Source organism: Mytilus californianus, unplaced genomic scaffold (genome assembly GCF_021869535.1).
Source record: "Mytilus californianus isolate M0D057914Y unplaced genomic scaffold, xbMytCali1.0.p SCAF_9, whole genome shotgun sequence".
Taxonomy (NCBI): Eukaryota; Metazoa; Mollusca; class Bivalvia; order Mytilida; family Mytilidae; genus Mytilus; species Mytilus californianus.
Window position 1 is genome coordinate 97,320,759 of NW_026262745.1, and position 14,028 is coordinate 97,334,786.

The 14,028-nt window shown below is 32.3% G+C and overlaps 2 long non-coding RNA genes across 3 annotated transcripts; both read right to left on the reverse strand.

Annotated features, from left to right (window-relative positions):
- Nucleotides 1–200: 200 nt before the first annotated feature.
- LOC127714560 (uncharacterized) lies at nucleotides 201–9,404 on the reverse strand. 2 transcript variants are annotated; one of them, XR_007987785.1, is made up of 5 exons: nucleotides 9,222–9,404; nucleotides 8,299–8,422; nucleotides 1,942–2,095; nucleotides 1,455–1,562; nucleotides 201–1,153 (listed from the first exon to the last, which is right to left on the reverse strand). It is a non-coding gene; the product is annotated as an uncharacterized LOC127714560 (long non-coding RNA). The 2 variants fall into 2 exon arrangements; XR_007987786.1 differs by lacking the exon at nucleotides 1,455–1,562.
- A 2,101-nt stretch (nucleotides 9,405–11,505) lies between these two features.
- On the reverse strand, nucleotides 11,506–12,918 carry LOC127714562 (uncharacterized). The gene is made up of 3 exons (XR_007987787.1): nucleotides 12,612–12,918; nucleotides 11,970–12,154; nucleotides 11,506–11,654 (listed from the first exon to the last, which is right to left on the reverse strand). It is a non-coding gene; the product is annotated as an uncharacterized LOC127714562 (long non-coding RNA).
- Between the last annotated feature and the right edge of the window lie 1,110 nt (nucleotides 12,919–14,028).

The window sequence follows — 14,028 nt, forward strand, 5'->3', positions numbered from 1 at the left end:
CAGGTTTCTGTCGCTTTCATGAATGTCTGTTTATTTATTTTTTTTTTCATTTTTTAATTTCATTGTTGAACCCGAATTTCTAACACCTTATTCATAACAAAGTGCATATAATTTTAGCTATTCTTTTATTATTTATTTTCATGGGTGTTTAAGAATAATGTGTTGCATAACTACTCCCCATGCTCAAATGGCCATCTCATTAAAAACATTTTGTTTTACAAAATGGGATACACAAATATAAATTCTATGTTTTGTGTCATGAAAAATCTTACTTGTGAATAACCACACTGATTCCCACAACAAATACACCGAAGGTCATATCATCAAATGCTAAACTTTTTAATTGGCAAATTGAACATATTTGTTGAGTTTGGAGTATTTATGTTTCAGCAGACAGTCGGTATTTAAATCTGCACCACAACTTCCCGATTTGTTTTTGTTCTCATATGAAGCACAGTTGATTCAAGACCTTCTCACAGAAAAAAAAGAAAAAAAAATGCAGCATGCAAAGTTCCTTAATTTCACATTCAGACATAATGATGTCCTGTTACCCAATAACCATCATTTCAAATAGTGCTTACATCACATATAGCACAGCGAAATTGATAATAAGGATGCTATCGAAGGTAGAAGGTCTGCTTCATATCTTGATATTTTCCTCGATATAGAGAAGGATGGACGACTTCAAACTAGGTTTAGCGGTCTTAATTCTATTGAGTGTGGCCTATTCCCGATTGCGGTTTGACGACTTTGTGATGATTCACATGGCGGGTGATGCATGCATAGCAGGAGACGCTTACCTTGTCAACGCACCGGTTTGGCTCCTCTTTGAGTTCATTGGATTCCCTCCGTTTGGATGTGTTTCCTCGATGTGTTTTTGTTGTTGTATTATATTTCCCATATATGAGCATCGTTAAACTAATGTCGCCTCAATAACTCATTTTTTTATTTGGCCACGGACATTTACTAAGCAAGGTTGCAAGAACGTTTTTACTGACAATATCTGTTTGACGTTATAGTTCTTGACAGCTCTCATTAATCTCCAATGGAAATAGTCAAAAGCAAGAACAGGACTTTCCTTGGTATGTCTTCAAATTTCGCTCTAATATCACATCTTTAACAACTACAGGAATATATCTCACATTCTCTGTGTCTGTAATGAAAAAAAAACCCATATCATCACCAGTTTTACAGTAAAATATATCAATTTATGAAATATTCATGGGCTTATAATTGACAAAATAAAAAAAAACATTTGGGTTCGGACATCCCGTTTAAAGGGATAATATATACTTCATTATTCAAAAGAACCAGCATCGGACATTTTTTTTTTAACTTACTGTAGTTTGGGAGAAAAATATATGTCGAATAAACAAATTCAGGGATTGCCTTATTTCATTAATTGATATAGTGTAATGATTCAACAAATTAATTAGTTATAGACATTCAATTACCGAACAAACAGGTGAAATGTTCATAGATGATCCGATCCGGGTCAGTATTTAATTCTAAAAACATCTGCAAAATGAACTGTCTTGCTGCCTGTGCATCCTTCCTTGGTCCTACAAAAAATGGAATGTTAACGACTGCGAATTATTGAACTAATAATTGGTTCATGCCTATGCATTAATAGTTTGTTTATGGCTATGACCTCAAAACTGTTTCATTGCTATGTACCAACAGTTTATTTATAGTTATGCACAAATAGTTGCTTTATGGCTATGCCATAAGTCTTATAGTTGCTCTGTGACTTTGCACTAATAGTTGGTTAATTTCGATGCACTAATATTCCTATTTTTCATAACATCAATATTACTTCACTCATTAAAATATTTTGGTTTGAAAAACAGTGAATATTAGTTAACACCATAAAACTTTTAATCTGTCGATAAACCTTGACGAGAAATCTTTTCAGTTACTATACAATCACCGAGAACTCACCTTTAAATTCAGGGAAGTAATCCACAAGATGGGACACCAGGATTTTTTCTTCTAAGACATCTTATTTATTCAAAAGCAGCATTATTCCACAGTTCCTGAACCATTGATTATTAATACATGTCTTAAACAGGGATTTAGCTATATCCATACGGTTCTGAAATATACACAGAATCGAATTTGATATTCATAGTAGCATTCTGCATAACTTGCCAATACAATGGTACGGTAGGCAATGCAATGGCTTTGACCTTTGACTTTATATATTCTAAAAACTGAAATAACCCTATGAGAATAACAGGGGAGGGCAAACAAATGTCATTATGAGAAGTTCAAACGACATCATGGTCAAACCAATACATAAGTTATAAAAAAAATGTTGAACATAATCCTCACTAAAACTGGTCCGTAATGGCACATATCATGTTCGGTAATAAATCCTGTCCTATGATAAATTTGTGTGTAATTAATCACGACTATTGAAATCGATAGTATGCCTGACGCAGGTTATTAGTGGATCAAGCACTATAAAGCGAACAACCTAGTCAAAATGACTGTACTTGTGATATCTCAAACTCATCAATGGGCAGTTTTGTGGTTGGTTTTGAAGCTTGTAAGTAAGCAACAACTAAGTCAGTCAGGGGCGTTAATTAAACAATGTTTTTTTTTGTTACTTATATAGGTAATTTTTGTTTTTAAAAATTATTTAATTACTCAATAGAGTTATTTTAATTTTCAATAGACAAATGTAGTTTTTATGAGTTATTACATAAAATTAAGAATTTATTTATTGAGAGGAATATATATATATATAGATTGCCTAACAATGTAATTTTAACACACTATTTAGTATGTAAATATAAGAATGTTTAAAATATTTACAAAATGATGAAAATAAACGCAATATTTCGCTAGACTAACTAGCTTTATCAAGCGTGCATCTATCCAGGTGAAATCGGATGTAGATGATAAGAAACTTTTGCAGCTCAGTGTATATGTTGCACTTGAATTTAGCTGCCTTGAAAATAATACATAATTTGGATGAAGATCAAGATTTTTACAAAATTGGTAGTTGAAGTTAGCAACGTCCATTGGCCAATATTACAGGATAAAAAGGACGATGCTGTGTACTATATTATTCTTTATCTTTCCTGTATCTTTTCTCATCTTTTTCGTTAAGACCACCAGGTTCTAACGTGTGGAGTTGGTGGATCCAAAAATGTCCATTTTGTCCATTGTTTCTCCTACATACTGAATGCCACAAGTGTCACATGTTAATATATAAATTGAGTTCTCCGTTTTACAGTTGGAATTTGAGTTGATGGTATAATTTTGTTTAGTAACGGAGCTGATGAAAGAACTGCTTGTATTAGCAGCTTTACAACACAAGCAGTTCCTTCGACCACATTGTTTGTAGCAACCGGGAGATGGAGTAGGCTGCTTTGCTAATACGGATGTCACTAATTTGTCACGGATGTTTTTAGGTCTTCTGAAGGCCATGGACTGGTGGTGAGGAAAATACTTTTTTAAGATTTGAATCATTTTCTATAATTTTCCAATGCTTCTGAACAATGGAAGACACATTTTTAAAATCAGGATGGTAAGTGAGTACAAGGGGTGTTCTGTTAGCTGCTTTATTCTTATCTTTGTACTCTAGAAGTTCTTGGCGACTTGTTTTGTTTGCTCTTTTGAAAGCGCTATCAATGATGTTGTTATTGTATCCTCGAACAACTAGATGTTTACGTAGTTGTCCAAGTCTAGCATTTTGCGTATTTTCAGTAGAGCATATTCTCTTGATTCGCAATGCCTGGCTGAATGGGATGCCACGGAAGCAGTGTTTAGGATGGCAACTTTTAAGAGAAAGGAATTGATGTTTGTCCGTTTGTTTGGTATGAAGGTCCGTTATAATGGTTCCGTTCTTGATGTAACTCGTAGTGTCGAGGAGTTTATTGTCTCCATAGATGATTCATATGTAAATTTTATTGAATGATAGAAAGAGTTAAAGTGTCCTAGAAATTCATTAAGATGTTCTTGTGAATCTGTCCATTCAAATCTATCGCTATCTTTACAACATGGATAGCGCACTGCATTTCAAGAAATTAAGATCTTTAACTAAATAGAAACTACAAACTAAACATCATTTATCAAAATTTGGAAAATATTTTCAAAGTAGAACTGTACCAAAAGGTTCAAACATCAAAGTGAGTCCCCAGGCACCGGGACATAAATCCAAAAGATTCATGAGCCGTTGGAATGAAATTTTGTTTAACTGTTCAATCCAGCTACTTCAACTGTTACTTTCTTTTACAACCACAAATTACAAACAAATTGTAAATGAAATATCAGATATCATCAACAATAGTAACATTTCACGTGACGATTTACCAATAATTAAACGTCGCCTCGCAGATATTGAAAAAATTGAACTATCCAAACATAAAGAAAAACAAAGGAATAAATTTCAAAGAGATAAAATTCACACTGTCTATTTAAATCAGGATATGAATGATATCAATACAACAAACCATAAGGTCCCTAAAAAGAGAAAATTCAAAAGACGGAAACAAAAAACTGAAAGCATTGTTGTAAATTTGTCATCTAAAGAACTTACACGTGCTGAAGAATCTCTTTTAAGTAAAGGTTTAAACTTCTGTCCTATCCCATCAAATGTAAATAACTTTCAGCTAGACGAGGACTTAGACCAATTCGCTAGACGTTTACGCTTGAAAGATTTTTTCTACAATAGGGGCAAGAAAAACCTTGAAGAAGCTGGATTAACAGATTCAGATACTGACACCAATGAAGAAGTCACGCCCATCCCACAATTTAAGAAAAAAAGTTCATGGAAACCACCTAAGAGTAAAAATGATAACTTGGAATCATTCATTAACTACGTGAGGTCTGATATAAAGTCCTGTATAACAAATACAAGAAATTATAATTTATCCAAGTCAGAAAGCATTGCTTTGAAAGCGTTAAAAGATCAAGAGGATATCGTAATAAAACCTGCCGACAAAGGGGGCGCTGTGGTTGTCATGAATAAAACAGATTACATAGAAGAGGGAAATCGCCAACTTTCAAACTCCATTTTTTATAAACAATTAACCACAGATCCAACATTAAGTACTTTTCGAAGGATCAACACCATCCTTCAAGAGATGTTCGACAAAAAGCATATAGACAATGACACCTTTGATTATCTCCGACCTCTTGAGAACGAAGCAAAGGCCGGAAGATTCTATATGTTGCCTAAAATACATAAAACGGGCAATCCAGGTCGACCAATTGTTTCAGCAAATAGTCATCCAACTGAAAAGATATCAGAATTTGTAGACCATCATCTAAGACCTCATGTGAAAGAACTACCCTCTTACATCCAAGATACGACTGATTATCTAAAGAAAATGGAAAGCCTCAATCCTCTACCAAGCAATACTATACTTGCATCCATGGACGTGTCTTCTTTATATACCAACATTCCACAAGACGAAGGAATAGCAGCGTGTGAAGAGGTATGGAACACTCGTAGTGAAACTGAGTGCCTTGTTACACTTCTGAAACTAGTGCTAGAGAACAACAACTTCTCTTTCAATGAAAAACATTATCTCCAGATAGACGGTACTAGTATGGGCACAAAAATGGCCCCGTCATATGCCAACATATTTATGGGCCAACTTGAAAAACGCCTCTTGGCTAGTGCTCCATACCAGCCCTTAGCATGGTTCCGATTCATTGACGATATTGATTTCAAATGGACAGATTCACAAGAACATCTTAATGAATTTCTAGGACACTGTAACTCTTTCCATCATTCAATAAAATTTACATATGAATCATCTATGGAGCAAATAAACTTCCTCGACCTTACGAGTTACATCAAGAACGGAACCATTATAACGGACCTTCATACCAAACAAACGGACAAACATCAATTCCTTTCTCCTAAAAGTTGCCATCCTAAACACTGCTTCCGTGGCATCCCATTCAGCCAGGCATTGCGAATCAAGAGAATATGCTCTACTGAAAATACGCAAAATGCTAGACTTGGACAACTACGTAAACATCTAGTTGTTCGAGGATACAATAACAACATCATTGATAGCGCTTTCAAAAGAGCAAACAAAACAAGTCGCCAAGAACTTCTAGAGTACAAAGATAAGAATAAAGCAGCTAACAGAACACCCCTTGTACTCACTTACCATCCTGATTTTAAAAATGTGTCTTCCATTGTTCAGAAGCATTTAAAAAAATATAAAAAATGATTCAAATCTTAAAAAAAGTATTTTCCTCACCACCAGTCATGGCCTTCAGAAGACCTAAAAACATCCGTGACAAATTAGTGACATCCGTATTAGCAAAGCAGCCTACTCCATCTCCCGGTTGCTACAAACAATGTGGTCGAATGTCTGTTTATGAAGGAACTGCTTGTGTTGTAAAGCTGCCAATACAAGCAGTTCTTTCATCAGCTCCGTTACTAAACAAAATTATACCATCTACTCAAATTCCAACTGTAAAACGGAGAACTCAATTTATATATTAACATGTGACACTTGTGGCATTCAGTATGTGGGAGAAACAATGGACAAATTTAATATTCGGCTCAATAACCATCGTTCATGGTACAAAACCAACAAAAACTGTCCTCTCACAAGACATCTTCGTTCAACGAAACATTCTTTTGATAATGTTACTTTCCAAATCATAGAAGTCAACACCGAGTGGGACACCACGGCAAGAAGGAGAAGAGAAAATTTTTGGATCCACCAACTCCACACTTTTGAACCTGATGGTCTTAACGAAAAAGATGAGAAAAGATACAGGAAAGATAAAGAATAATTTAGTACACAGCATCGTCCTGTAATATTGGCCAATGGACGTTGCTAACTTCAACTACCAATTTTGTAAAAATCTTGAACTTCATCCAAATTATGTATTATTTTCAAGGCAGCTAAATTCAAGTGCAACATATACACTGAGCTGCAAAAGTTTCTTATCATCTACATCCGATTTCACCTGGATAGATGCACGCTTGATAAAGCTAGTTAGTCTAGCGAAATATTGCGTTTATTTTCATCATTTTGTAAATATTTTAAACATTCTTATATTTACATACTAAATAGTGTGTTAAAATTACATTGTTAGGCAATCTATAATTTTATTTGTGTAATTGAATTAATCTCTGTACTGATTAATCCACACTCACATAGATTTGTATGTCATGTGCCGCTATTTATAGGCACTTATATATATATATATATATATATATATATATATAAAAGGTTACTTTAAAAATAATGACAAAAATAATTATATTACTTGTATATGTTATTGTATACATCATTGAAAGAATTAGTAATAACCATTATTTAAGGAACATATGTAATTGTTTTAGGTTACAAATTATAAATAACTTCAAGTCTTAATTAAATCACAAGTTTTTATCTATCTATATCTGTCTACCTTCAAGAATTTCATGGAAAAAATATTTTAATAATCCCAAGAGACTACTCTTAGACCCACAAGCGTCGTTATGAAAGGTAAGTGCGTCAGAAAGGCAATTAGTGTTTGAGGAGGACTAGTGTTTATAATTCATGGGAAAAGTAACCAGATGTCTGTGAAAAATTGTCAAAACTAGTAAAATCTGTATTACTGGACACCTATAAAAATGGTATTGACAAACAAAATACTTATATAAATAGCATTCAAACAGCCTCGTTTTCAATTTAACTTGAATAGGATATTTTGAAAGTTACTTTTTTAAGTAATGCCCCTGACTGTTTTTGCTACATCTACATCTATGTATTTTACTAAAGAAGACAGAGATATATAAGACTAAGCTACAAGTAAAAGGTGTCTTGTAATTGAATGCAGCAGTCTCGTATGAGTGGCAACACATTTTGAGTTGCATTTTGAAATATGAAGTTAAATCAGTTTCCCGTAATTCATTACACGTTACATTTTCTTTTAAATCTGCACTTCGTGTGTATAACAATCTTGTTTCGCATTGCACAAAGTCATAGTACATCAATATTTGCAAGTGAAAAAATAATCCTGATACACAAAAATACGGATAACCAATTATAGAATGTTTGTATTCAGGATACCAACTTGACAAAAAAAAAAAAAAAAAGAAAAAGATGAGACCCAACCATAATTTTGATATTCATTGTAATATGTAAGCGAATCAAAAACACATACTCCGAATTTTACTGGAAATCTATCATATAATTTAACAAAAAGACGACACATGCAGAAACACTAGTCAAAGATTGTGATTGGGGGTAATTCTTAAATGCATGGTATCTCAACATTTAACAAAATAATGTTTTTCAGTGTTAACAAAATGTTACACTTACTTACTGTGTTATAAATTTCAATTTGATCATAATCACTTAGAGCAGCGATAAACATCAGGGCTGGAATATTTTCAAAATAATGAATCCATTTACGTCTTTCTGTCCTAGGGCCTCGTATATCAATAATTCTATAAGATTTGAATATATATAACATAAGAACTCAATGATAATATTCAAATATGTATCTCCTAATATCATTTCAAAACGATGATTGTGTTATATCTGAATGTAGTGTTGTCGTTGGAAAATAGTATATCGATGGCAGATCACAAATAGTCTATGCTTTATATATTAATAACTGTTTAAACTCTATTTACAAACCGATATCTGTATATTGTTGGGAATCGTACTTCGACCTCGGGAGACTTCTTTTCTATTGATCACTATTTTTCTATAGATTTGTTCTTTAATTCTTTTCTTTTCTTTTTTTATTGGTATACTGTTTTGTGGCTGGTCATTCTTCCAGAATTGTACGCAAGGTTGTACAGATAATATTGTATATTTAAAGTATATATGTGAATGACGAATGTCTTTGAAGAAAAAAGTAAAACAACAAAAATACCGAACGCCAAGGAAAATTCAAAACGGAAAGTCCCTTAACAATTGGCAAAATCAAAAGCTCAAACACATCAAACGAATGGAAAACAACTGTCATATTCCTGACTTGGTATAGGCATTTTATTATGTAGAAAATGGTGAAATAAACCTGGTATTAAAGCTAGCTAAACCTCTCACTTGTACGACAGTCGCATACAATTCCATTATATTGACAACAATGTGCGACCAAAACAAACAGACATACTAGTTTAAAATGTCAAAAATAGGGGTACAGCAGACAACATTATGTTATAATCTCAATCACTATAAAACAAACAAATGAATCGTCTATCAATTTAGATATAACAATATTAACATTTTACTACTTACCTGAGTAAAAGATCACCAATATGATAAAGATACTCAGCTATCCCATAAAAATGAACAGTGCTATGCAAAACATCATGTAATGAGGGTAGATAGTTCGATTCTGTTACTCGGTCGATATGATGCACAAAGCTGAAATCAGATGGTAACTGTCAATTGTCTGCACACGTGTTGTAAAACTAACCACAACAACAACAATGTATATTACATCCAGAAAGTTACCGGAATGAAAAGTATTTTATAAAAATCTAAATGTCATTTTTTTCTACTATTGCCCAAAACATGTGAATGCCTTTAGAGTAGCCGATCAGAATACTTAAAATTAACCATGATATGAAAAATTGTAAACTACGATATTTCATATATAATAAGATTATGATTTATTATAAATATTTGCTGACTTCTATAATGCTGCATTCATATTATGAAGTATCATTCAGACATTCCATTACAATGGATAATCTTTTAAAATATCACTGTCTGCCATGCTCTTTATGCTATTTGATTGCTCGTGCGAATATGTTCTCCCTTTATTGTGCGTGATAATTACATTTTTACAAGACTATTTATCGAATTTTTACATATTTTTATGATTACATCTTTGATAAGAGCAATCAACCTGCTGATTAGAAGGACATACAATAAAACACAGGAATCCCTAGGCAGCAGTATAAAATATAGTGGTTGATATCTTCAATTTGATTGAAAGAATGTTGTTTAACATCCATCGTTAAACGTGACTTTGGTGACCGAGTCATCTAATTAGTTCATCTAAAGAATATTAATAGCCTTTTAACATCGAAATGGTGATTTTAAACGCCGCTTCAACAAGGTGCGTGCGACTCAAATCATTAACTGACTAGGATTGCCAGTATCCCTGTCGACTGTGTTCTCTTCAAGGATTTCGGCTTCCACTTAACACTTGCGTCCTATACTAACAATTAATTTATCATTTAGTCATGTGTTAAACAGCAAATACTTATAGTATCCATATCATTATTATTATTATAACTATTATTGTTATTATTATTATTATTATTATTATTATTATTATTATTATTGTTGTTGTTGTTGTCGTTGTTGTTGTTGTTGTTGTTGTTGTTATTATTATTTTTTTTTTATTATTATTATTATTATTATTATTATTATTATTATCGTTGTTGTTGTTGTTGTTGTTGTTGTTATTATTATTATCATTAATAGTAGTAGTAGTAGTGATATTATCATTATTACTATTATCATGATAATTATTGTTTTTGTTATTTATATCTTAAGGTCAGTGATAAGTTTAAGTTGTATAAATTGCATGGTAACCGTTGAACATGATGATATGCCATCCATCCCAGCCGGCGTATTTTGTCTAGCGTAGAAAAAATCAAAACTGATTGGTTGATTATTGATCATATTATTCTAAAACAATTTGATTTCAAATCTCAATTCGTCAGACTAGAGATTAACCGAAAAGCATTATGGTTTTAGTATAGCGTCATACTATAACCGGTTGTCGCATTAATGACCATTTTGAAATACGAGTTGTTATTTATTTATTTTGTAAAACCTATCCCAGACAATACAAGAGTAAATAAAAGGTAGAATGAAACCAGTGTGACCCCACGACATAGATTGCCTTAGCCGTATTTGCCAAAAATTTTCGAACTTTTCGGCTTTTTGTATTCTTAAACTTTGTATTTGATTCGATCATCACTGATGCGTCGTATGCAGACTAAACGAGCGACTGGTGAGAACAAAAATAAGCCTGGTATTTTTATAAGTTATTAAAACTACTAGGTTGATGTCACTGCTGGTGGACGTTTCGTCACCAAGGGTATCATAAGCTTAGTTGTCAGCACTGTTGTGTTGCCATGCACTTTCATTCATTTTTTCATTTTCTGTCAATTTACTGCTTATAAAATTTTTAAATATTGAATAAAAAGACTTTGGTCTTTCTTCTCCTAGGATTGAAGCCCGGTATCTTTGATGATTTTTTAATAATGTATAGTATTGTGTCAATCAATGTCGATTTCTGTATACTCTGGTTTGTATTTTTCTCATTTATTGTTTTTGTTATGACGTTGTCAGTTTGTCTATGATTTTGAATATCTCTTTGACATCTTCCGCCTGTCTGTTCAAGCAAGTTTACTTCAACAAAAAGAGACACCACCATACAAAATTATAAAAAAAAAGCACACATGTTCAACACGTTGTAACAAACGATCATAAGATTGTTTTTGATCTGCAAGCAAAAAAAAACCAGTATAACCCACAGCACTGAATAACTTACTATCGCTGGGAATCTGATAACTGGTATTCTCTCCCTTCTTCGCAGCATTGTCTCAACCCTGGTTCTGACCATAATTTCTTTATTGTATATATATCTTCTTTGGCAAATGTTCTTACGTTCGAATATTCTTTTTGCATTAACTTCCTGGCATTTTCCTTCCAACAAAAGAAATCTAGCATGGCAAATCATTATCATATAAGTAAAGTATGATTTAATTTAGGATTACCGTTTGTAATTAATTTATCTCTAAGCCATCGTCTTGGGAATGAGCTATCCAGCATATGAAAATTGAACAGAAATTAAATTGATTTTCTTCATTTCATTATGAATTCTTTAAAGTTGCTCTCTCCCCTTTCTTTATCAGGGACAACACAACGGAACACTAATGCAAGATGATTGATACAAATAAATAATAAACTTTAACGAACAAAGAAACCTAACTATTAGGTTAATAGTTACTAAGACTTTACCTCATTTTCAGGATTCTCGTAATCTATTTTTAACAAATCCATTGCACAGATCAACTTTTGAATTGTCGTAGCAATCTGATGATGTATAGGTACAATAAAACTTCTTTTCTCATCTTCAGAGAAACCAACTCCATGGACAATCTTCAACTGTCGTATAAGAGTACTTTTGCCACTTTGATTTGTCCCTCAAAAATTAAAATTATATATCTCATTCATAGCAGTATTAATTTGCATTTTTAAAAGTCTTAGTGTCCGAGGCAACTATTGTTTTAAAAGCAATCATTTATGATTTGTGTTTTATAGCATGTTATATATGTAAATCAGTTAACTGTTGTTGCACTTATTTATACATCAATTGAAATATAAATGTAAAACCGTTGACCATTCCTCGTAAATCAATACAGATATCATTACTACATGATGACAACAGTGATCTGACATTACGTCCCAGCGGGTATTATATTTTTATCAATCTACAACCTATACCAGTACCGACAACCGATTTTTTACGTATACATTTATATATAAATAACTAACAAATGATCAATTTTCAGGTTTTTATGTAGTGCGTTTAGCGTTTGTCTTAAACACTTTCTATAAGAAAACACTATGTCTTGATTTGAATTTAATGTTTTAACTTACCTAACAATAGAACTCTGACCTCTTCCTGTAAGTCCTTTTTGTCCTTCTTTATTCGCTTTTCAATATTTATATTTCCTCGTTTTTGCTCATTTCTAAAGCACATCAACATCTTTGTTACGGTCAGTTACGTATAATTACAATACAATTATCCAACGCTGGAGCACCGCTGAACGAAATTGTATACTACTGAAACATTAAAAACATGTTCATGGTGTAAAGGGCGTGCTATATATAAATTCAAACGTCACTGGACATGTTTAAAATTAAGAATAATAACGTCCTCGGTTAACATTAGTTGTAAAACATGTAAAACATGTAAAGGAAGTGCTATAAATAGATGAGTACGTCACTGCACAGGTTTAAAATTAAAGGTAATAGTATCATCCACATACAGTAGTTGAAAAAACATATAAACGTGAAAAGGAACTGATATAGATAGATGTTAACGTCACTGCACTTGTTTAAAATTAAAGTTTTTATTATAATCGACATACAGTAAAGGAAAAACATATAAAACGTGTAAAGAAAGTGCTATAAATAGATTTCACGTCACTGCACAGGTTTAAAATTAAAGGTAATAATATCCTACACAAACAGTAGTAGAAAAACATATAACCGTGAAAAGGAAGTGCTATTAATAGATATTAAACTTTTAGTAAATAAAAGAATGAAAATGCACATCATATCCTTCTTCAATGAGAAAAGAAAGTAAAACCACATATTTTGAAATTTGAATTTAAAACACGTAGTAGTGTTTTGTATTACACAGTCGTATTGTGACTTTGAGATGAAGAACAGGAATAAAACCTTTGTTTTGCGCTGATTTTGTTTTCTTTAATGCGTGTGTTAAAGATTGATACACTATATATTTCATGCCAGAAATATGGCAGTTGGTTTTCGCTTGTTCCGTTTATTAAAAGTGATTAATTTTGTCGGTTTTAATGGACTTCCCCTTTTTTAAATTTGCCTTGGTATTGTTGCTATACTTTTTTTATTTACAATTTTTTTTACAGATATTCTTAACTAGCGTTGAAATATTGAAATAAGCTCTTATAAAGCTCAGATGACATTTAAGATTCATGAATCTGTCCGTCTCAAACAACGGTCTGATTCGTTGTCCTGATTTTGCTTTACTCTTTTTCGGTTATATTATATTTTAGATTTTCTGTACTTAATGTAATGGTAAACACAGACCAAATGTTTCTTAATATTTGCTCCGATCTGTTGTTATTTGTTACAAACTGTGCCGTTTATAAAAGCCTTAAACATCAATGATTTCCGTTTCTAGATAGGACTATGTAAAGTATTTTCGGTTTGCTCACACAACATGTGTTTCAATAGCCTTTCCCGCAATCATGAATTTTACTTTGAATGCAAATTATGAAACAGTTTATTTCCATTGGTGGGTAGTAAAACT